At 39.3% G+C, this 8,833-nt stretch overlaps 1 protein-coding gene across 1 annotated transcript in view; it reads left to right on the top strand.

Moving 5' to 3' along the window:
• Positions 1 to 826: 826 nt before the first annotated feature.
• The window catches only part of LOC128697958 (uncharacterized), a 49,867-nt gene continuing 41,860 nt past the window's right edge, over positions 827 to 8,833 (top strand). The window contains exon 1 of the mRNA XM_070092209.1: positions 827 to 1,001. The gene's annotated coding sequence lies outside the window, so the exon portion shown is untranslated. The remainder of the gene's footprint in view (positions 1,002 to 8,833) is intronic.

Below are 8,833 nucleotides of genomic sequence, written 5' to 3'. Positions count from 1 at the left end.
TTGGAAGGGGAATCCCCTTCCAGCAACACCTCAGGTACCAATTGCTTTTCTATGGTTGCTTCTCTTCTCTGTTTCTTAATGCCACTAGGACCACCTTGAGAGTCACTGGAGTCCTGTCTCGCAAAATAACTGTCCAGAGAGCTCTGTTTCTGGCATCTCTTTAACACTTCCCTAAAATGGCCCAAGACTTTGTCACTGTACATGTTGCCAACATGGTTTGCAACAACCTTGTTAGGGTGATGTTTCTCCATAAATCTTTCCATCTTACCCCACATTGCAAAAATCTCCTTAATTTCTGAAGAAGGCACCTTCTTCCATCTCTCTTCCTCCTCCTCTGCAGCAAGATTCTGAGCTGCGATCTCTTGCTCTTCCTGCTGAAGCTCTTGCAGCTTCTCAGTGGTGAGCTCTTCGTTGTGGTCTTCCACCAATTCTTCCACATCCTCCAAACTCACATCTAACCCCATGGAACTCCCCAGTGCCACAATTGATTTTACAACAGACATAGGCTCATCAGGGTCAGTCCCAAACCCTTCAAAATCCCTCTTGTCGACACAATCTGGCCACAATTTTCTCCAGGCAGAGTTCAAAGTCCTGGTAGTCACTCCCTCCCAAGCCATACTTATAAGGGTTATGCAGTGGAGGATGCTGAAGTGTTCTCTCCAAAATTCCCTTAGGGTCAAGTGAGTGTCTGTGGTCACAGTCAAGCACCTGTGAAACATTGCTTTTGTGTAGAGTTTTTTAAAGTTTGCAATGATCTGCTGGTCCATGGGCTGGAGGAGAGGAGTGGTATTCGGGGGCAAGAACTTTACTGTGATAAACCCAAACTCCTCGAAAATTAGGTCATCCAAGTTTAGAGGATGAGCAAGTGCATTGTCCATTACTAGCAGGCACTTGAGATCCAATTTCTTTTCCAGCAGATACTCCTTCACACTAGGGCCAAACACTTCAATGAACCACTCGACGAAAACAGTCAGCACCTGCTGCCACGTTCTCCAATATAAGTACAAATTAGTAATTCTTCTCAACACATGGGTCCCTCGTGACCCATGCCTTACTATTAGATTTCCAAAACACACACAATTTACTCTTCATAACATTGTTTTTCCTGAACACTCTGGGATTTTCAGAATGGTACACTAGTAATGGCTTCACTTTGAAATCCCCACTAGCATTAGCACAGAACATTAGCATCAGCTTGTCTTTCATAGGCTTGTGTCCTGGCATTGCCTTTTCCTCTTGTGTAATGAAGGTCCTCTTTGGCATTTTCTTCCAAAAGAGGCCTGTTTTGCCACAATTGAACACTTGTTCAGGTTTCAGTCCTTCAGCCTCTATGTACTCCTGGAATTCATGCACATATTTTTCAGCCGCCTTGTGGTCCAAACTGGCAGCCTCACCATGCCTTACCACACTGTGTATGCCAGTACGGTTCTTAAATCTCTCAAACCAGCCTTTGCTGGCCTTAAATTCACTCGCATCACCACTAGTTGCAGGCAATTTCTTTACCAAATCGTCATGCAACTGCCTAGCCTTTTCATAAATAATCAGTCATAAGAGTATCTCCTGCTAATTGTTTCTCATTTATCCACACCAATAATAACTTGTCAACCTCTTCGAGTACTGGTGATCTCATTTTTGTCAGCATAGTTACCCCCTTTGCAACAACAGCATCCTTGATTTCCTTTTTCTTGGCCACTATGGAACATAAGGTTGTGTAGGGTTTCTTATACATCCTGGCCAGTTCGGCCACACTTTTACCACTTTCATATTGTTCAATGATGGTTTTCTTAAATTCAATCGTATTTCTCACCTTCTTTACCACAGGCTTGGCACTAGGAGCTTTCTTTGGAGCCATGGTAGCTTATTTAGTACTTGCAAGCACTAAAATAAATGGAATACATGTACAGTGGACCCCCGCATAACTATTACCTCTGAATGCGACCAATTATGTAAGTGTATTTATGTAAGTGCGTTTGTACGTGTATGTTTGGGGGTCTGAAATGGACTAATCTACTTCACAATATTCCTTATGGGAATAAATTCGGTCAGTACTGGCACCTGAACATACTTATGGAATGAAAAAATATCGTTAACCGGGGGTCCACTGTATTATGAAATATTTCGCTGGAGCACGTGATGGGACTTTCGCTCACTGGTAAACAATGCCAGACTGGCTTCCGCCACGGCTCACGCCATGGGTATGCATCCCAGACGAACTACGACTCGCGAGTCAACCTATAAAAATCGAGCCCATGTTTTTACGAAAATATCCATATGATTGCCGAAATTTACAATTGCCGAGAACTACGAAAAGCGAGGGACCACTGTATATCCATGGGAAAGTGGAATAAGAATCTTTCCTCCGTAAGCCATGCGTGTTGTAAAAGTCAACTAAAATGCCGGGAACAATGGGCTAGTAACCCCTTTTCCTGTAAAGATTACTAAAAAGAATAAGAAGAAAATTGTCAAAGTGGGAAGTCTGAATGTGCGTGGATGTTGTGCAAATGATAAGAAAGAGATGATTGTGGATGTTATGAATGAGAAGAAGCTGGATGTCCTGGCTTTAAGTGAAACAAAGCTGAAGGGGGTTGGAGAGTTTCAGTGGAGAGGAATAAATGGGATTAGGTCAGTGGTTGCAAATAGAGTTAGAGCTAAAGAAGGAGTAGCAATAATGTTGAAGGATAAGATATGGCAGGAAAAGAGGGACTATAAATGTATTAATTCAAGGATTATGTGGAGTAAATAAAGGCTGGATGTGAAAAGTGGGTTATAGTAAGCTTATATGCACCTGCAGAAGAGAGAAGTGCAGAGGAGAGAGAGAGATTTTGGGAAATGTTGAGTGAATGCGTGGGGAGTTTTGAACCAAGTGTGAGTGTACTTGTGGTTGGGGATTTCAATGCTAAAGTGGGTATAAATGTTATGGAGGGAGTAGTAGGTAAATTGGGGGTGCCAGGGGTAAATGTAAATGGGGAGCCTTTAATTGACCTATGTGTAGAAAGAGATTTGGTAATAATACATATTTTATGAAAAAGAGGATAAATAAATATACAAATATGATGTAGCACGTAATGAAAGTAGTTTGTTAGATTATGTATTGGTGGATAAAAGGTTGATGGGCAGGCTCCAGGATGTACATGTTTATAAAGGGGCAACTGATCATTATTTAGTTGTAGCTACAGTTAGAGTAAGAGGTAGATGGGACAAGAGGAAGGTGGCAACAACAAGTAGGAGGGAAGTGAAAGTGTATAAACTAAGGGAGGAGGAAGTTCGGGTGAGATATAAGCGACTATTGGCAGAAAGGTGGGCTAGTGTAGAGATGATTAGTGGGGGGGTTGAAGAGGGTTGGATGAGTTTTAAAAATGCAGTATTAGAATGTGGGGCAGAAGTTTGTAGTTATAGGAAGGTGGGGGCAGGAGGAAAGAGGAGTGATTGGTGGAATGATGAAGTAAAGGGTGTGATAAAAGAGAAAAAGTTAGCTTATGAGAGGTTTTTACAAAGCAGAAGTGTTATAAGAAGAGCAGTATATGGAGAGTAAAAGAAAGGTGAAGAGAGTGGTGAGAGAGTGCAAAAGGAGAGCAGATGATAGAGTGGGAGAGGCACTGTCAAGAAATTTTAATTAAAATAGGAAAAAATTTTGGAGTGATTTAAACAAGTTAAGAAAGCCTAGGGAACATACAGATTTGTCAGTTAAAAACAGAGTAGGGGAGTTAGTAGATGGGGAGAGGGAGGTATTAGGTAGATCGCAAGAATATTTTGAGGAACTTTTAAATATTGAGGAAGAAAGGGAGGCGGTAATTTCATGCACTGGCCAGGGAGGTATACCATCTTTTAGGAGTGAAGAAGAGCAGAATGTAAGTGTGGGGGAGGTACGCGAGGCATTACGTAGAATGAAAGGGGGTAAAGCAGCTGGAACTGATGGGAACATGACAGAAATGTTAAAAGCAGGGGGGGATATAGTGTTGGAGTGGTTGGTACTTTTGTTTAATAAATGTATGAAAGAGGGGAAGGTACCTAGGGATTGGCAGAGAGCATGTATAGTCCTTTTATATAAAGGGAAGGGGCAAAAAATATTGTAAAAATTATAGAGGAATAAGTTTACTGAGCATACCAGGAAAAGTGTACAGTAGGGTCATAATTGAAAGAATTAGAGGTAAGACAGAATGTAGGATTGCGGATGAGCAAGGAGGTTTCAGAGTGGGTAGGGGATGTGTAGATCTAGTGTTTACATTGAAGCATATATGTGAACAGTATTTAGATAAAGGTAGGGAAGTTTTTATTGCATTTATGGATTTAGAAATGGCATATGATAGAGTGGATAGAGGAGCAATGTGGCAGATGTTGCAGGTATATAGAATAGGTGGTAAGTTACTAAATGCTGTAAAGAGTTTTTATGAGGATAGTGAGGCTCAGGTTAGGGTGTGTAGAAGAGAGGGAGACTACTTCCTGGTAAAAGTAGGTCTTAGACAGGGATGTGTAATGTCACCATGGTTGTTTAATATATTTATAGATGGGGTTGTAAAGGAAGTAAATGCTAGGGTGTTCGGGAGAGGGGTGGGATTAAATTATGGGGGATCAAATACAAAATGGGAATTGACACAGTTGATTTTTGCTGATGATACTGTGCTTATGGGAGATTCTAAAGAAAAATTGCAAAGGTTAGTGGATGAGTTTGGGAGTGTGTGTAAAGGTAGAAAGTTGAAAGTGAACATAGAAAAGAGTAAGGTGATGAGGGTATCAAATGATTTAGATAAAGAAAAATTGGATATCAAATTGGGAGGAGTATGGAAGAAGTGAATGTTTTCAGATATTTGGGAGTTGACGTGTCGGCGGATGGATTTATGAAGGATGAGGTTAATCATAGAGTTGATGAGGGAAAAAAGGTGAGTGGTGCGTTGAGGTATATGTGGAGTCAAAAAACGTTATCTATGGAGGCAAAGAAGGGAATGTATGAAAGTATAGTAGTACCAACACTCTTATATGGGTGTGAAGCTTGGGTTGTGAATGCAGCAGCGTGGAGGTGGTTGGAAGCATTGGAGATGTCCTGTCTAAGGGCAATGTGTGATGTAAATATTATGCAGAAAATTCAGAGTGTGGAAATTAGGAGAAGGTGTGGAGTTAATAAAAGTATTGATCAGAGGGCTGAAGAGGGGTTGTTGAGGTGGTTTGGTCATTTAGAGAGAATGGATCAAAGTAGAATGACATGGAGAGCATTTAAATCTGTAGGAGAAGGAAGGCTCGAAAAGGTTGGAAGGAAGGGGTAAGGGAGGTTTTGTAGGCGAGGGGCTTGGACTTCCAGCAGGCGTGCATGAGCGTGTTCGATAGGAGTGAATGGAGATGAATGGTATTTGGGACCTGACGATCTGTTGGAGTGTGAGCAGGGTAATATTTAGTGAAGGGATTCAGGGAAACCGGTTATTTGTATATAGCCGGATTTGAGTCTGGAAATGGGAAGTACAATTCCTGCACTCTAAAGGAGGGGTTTGGGATATTGGCAGTTTGGAGGGATGTGTTGTGTATCTTTATATGTATATGCTTCTAAACTGTTGTGTTCTGAGCACCTCTGCAAAAACAGTGATTATGTGTTAGGTGAAAGTGTTGAATGATGATGAAAGTATTTTCTTTTTGGGGATTTTCTTTCTTTTTTTGGGTCACCCTGCCTCGGTGGGAGACGGCCGACTTGTTGAAAAAAAAAAAAAGTACAATGTATACAGGCCTAGCTGACATCAGTGACACACTACTATATAGAAAGCCGCTTGTTATGCAGAGTATTTCAAGCAAATTAGGTCAGTGTTCCAGGATAACACTCACACCAGTCGACTAGCACCCAGGTACCCATTTACTGATGGGTGAACATATACAACAGGTATAAAGAAACACACCCAATGTTTCTACCCTGGCTGGGAATCTAATAATCATATATGGCTAACCCAAGCCAGGTACTAGAAATAAGCCATGTTGTCTGACTTTTTTGGGTTATCCTAGGTTCTCTACACATATGCTGCTATGTGTGATAATCTGTATAGAGAAAATAACTTTTTTGTTTCAGGTTTATGGTGCAGTACAAGTGTATATCACAGTTAGCCCTGTGCTATACTTCATTTTATCTAATATAAGCCCCCAAGACAAGGATAGGAGAATGATATTTTTATACCATATCCTCTTCATACCTCCGTCGAACTGCTCAGTATAATGCCAAATATTATTCATTCTGGAGTATTTAACATGTTTTGTTATTTATATTGTTTATTGTGTCATATTAGATCAATTGTGATAGGCAATAAGCTATAGTGTTGATATCAGCACAATAATAAAGCATATTCTGCATCATGAGACTGAGCTCATGGCAACCAACAGTGGCTTCAAAGCCACCTATCTTTAATGGACAATGTACTGTGTCTGTGCTTTACACAACGAGAAGCATTTCTTTTATTCATTGGAACCATAGCTAGGGCTAAAAGTAAGCAGGTTATAACAAATGGAGAATAAAAAAATTAGAAGGACTTATGCAGCAAGTAGTGCCACCAAACAGTACCAGTAGGTTGGTGTGGCGACCCTGGAAATTTGAAATTATGGTAGCCAAAATTAGTGCCGAATAACTGAAGGAACTGAATAACTGATTGCCGGATTTGTGATGGCGGACCTGTATAGACATTTTCATTAATCCATCTATGATATTTTTTTCAAAATTATATAAGAAACACATTACATAGCAAATAAACAATATGCATACACCCACAGAATAAAAATTGACATAAATATGAAATTTGTTTACAAAGCGGCTTTGTAGGAGTGTCGGAAGAATTACGTTTTCTCTAGTCAAACACTGGGGGATAACTGTAGATAAATATTCCTTTCATATGCCTTCACCCTATATATATAGCAATTCATGACCCTTGTGGGTTTAGTGCTTATTTTTTATGATTATAATAACGACAACTTGTAATAATAATAACTTGTATTAATAACAACTTTTAATAAAAATAATTTGTAATAATGATGATAATAATAATGATTTGCCAGAGCATCATTCCTTCTAAAAATTACATGAGAATAGAAGTGTTGGTTTTTATGTATTGTACTGTGCCACTGTGGAGACAACTTGTACACAATGTAAGGTGTTTGTATGAATGTTGATGAACCATAACCAGACGCATCGTCTGTTTGTTTACATAGTGGGTGGGGTGGCCAGGCAGGCTTCCCTACACTACCCTACCTACTACAAGACTTTCTACAAATAAATACTTTTCACCTTTCACCCTACGTTAAGACTACAAATATTTTAAGGTAAGTGAAGAGTGGGCTGAATAAGAATTTTATCACTCTATGTAGCTTTAACCCTTTCAGGGTTGGTGCCATACTAGTATGCATAAATTCTAGTGCCTTCAAATCTAGTGAGAGAGCTGGTAGGCCTACATATGAAAGAATGGGTCAATGTGGTCAGTGTGCGCAGTATGAAAAAAAAATCCTGCAGCACACAGTGCATAATGAGAAAAAGTTCATGTAGAAGGGTATTCTACAAATTTTCACCTGTATTACTTTCCACCACAAAAAACTTGATGAAATGTTCATATACTCTTGCTGGAGCACTTGATTGTACACCATCAGCTACATATCTAATTACCATTGACATTTGCTCCTGATGACTGATGTCAGGAGCACAGTCGAGAATTACTGCAAAATACTTAGCAACCTTGACCCATTATATTAACCCTTTGACTGTTTCGGTCGTATATATACATCTTACGAGGTACGTACTGTGTTTGACGTATATACATTATACTCATAAATTCTAGTGGCTTCAAATCAAGCAGGAGAAAGCTGGTAGGCCTACATGTGAGAGAATGGGTCTGTGTGGTCAGTGTGCACCATATAAAAAAAATCTTGGAGCACGCAGTGCATAATGAGAAAAAAAACTCCAACCATTTTTTTAATTAAAATGCCGACTTTGTGGTCTATTTTCGTATAGTATTTATGGTTGTATTCTAGTTTGCTTTGTCTCATTTGATAGAATGGAAAACATATTATAGAAATAGATGTGATTTTGATTGGTTTTACTATAAAAAGAACCTGGAAATGGAGCTCAAAGTAGGGGAAATGTTTGATTTTTGCCGATGTTCAAAATTAAACAAATGATGTCATTGTCCAATAAATGTCCAACTAGCCATTCTAATATGCAGTCATGAATGGGTTGACATTATCTGTACAATTATTACAGTATTGCAGTAGTCTGCATAACAGTAAATCTTCTATTTTTTGTTTGAATAAAAATTCAAAATAGAAAGCAAGAGTAATATCAGAGGGGCCTGGAGACATGACTGATGAACAAAGAAAATGTTATTTTAGAGACAGGAATGTCTGCATTGTTCATTCTGGACCTTATTTTGAAATTGTCATATTTTTTAATTTTTGTGAAATTGGCCAAATTGCAAATTTCTGACCACATTATTGGGTAGTTGAAATCGGTAAATGGTCAGTTTGTTGGGCTCAATCGATAGAGAAAATGGAGTTCTAAAGAAATAGTTATGAGTTTGGTCAACTGGAACAATGGAATTAGCCGAAAATAGGGCTCAAAGTGGGTGAAATTGCCGATTTGTAAATATCGCCGAGATCGCTAACTTCGCGAGAGCGTAATTCCGTCAGTTTTCCATCAAATTTCGTTTTATGGTGTCATTACAATCAGGAAAAGATTCTCTATCATTTCATAAGAAAATAATTTTTTTTTTTTTAAATTTTGCGACGCCAGGAGACACCTCAGGATTGAGCGTTGCGACAGTCAAGGGGTTAATAAGTTCATTCTGGATTCTTTTTCTTAAATAATGATCATATATTTCCTTAT

The sequence above is a fragment of the Cherax quadricarinatus genome, chromosome 38 (assembly GCF_038502225.1).
Source record: "Cherax quadricarinatus isolate ZL_2023a chromosome 38, ASM3850222v1, whole genome shotgun sequence".
NCBI lineage: Eukaryota > Metazoa > Arthropoda > Malacostraca > Decapoda > Parastacidae > Cherax > Cherax quadricarinatus.
This window is presented reverse-complemented; position numbering and strand designations above follow the sequence as displayed.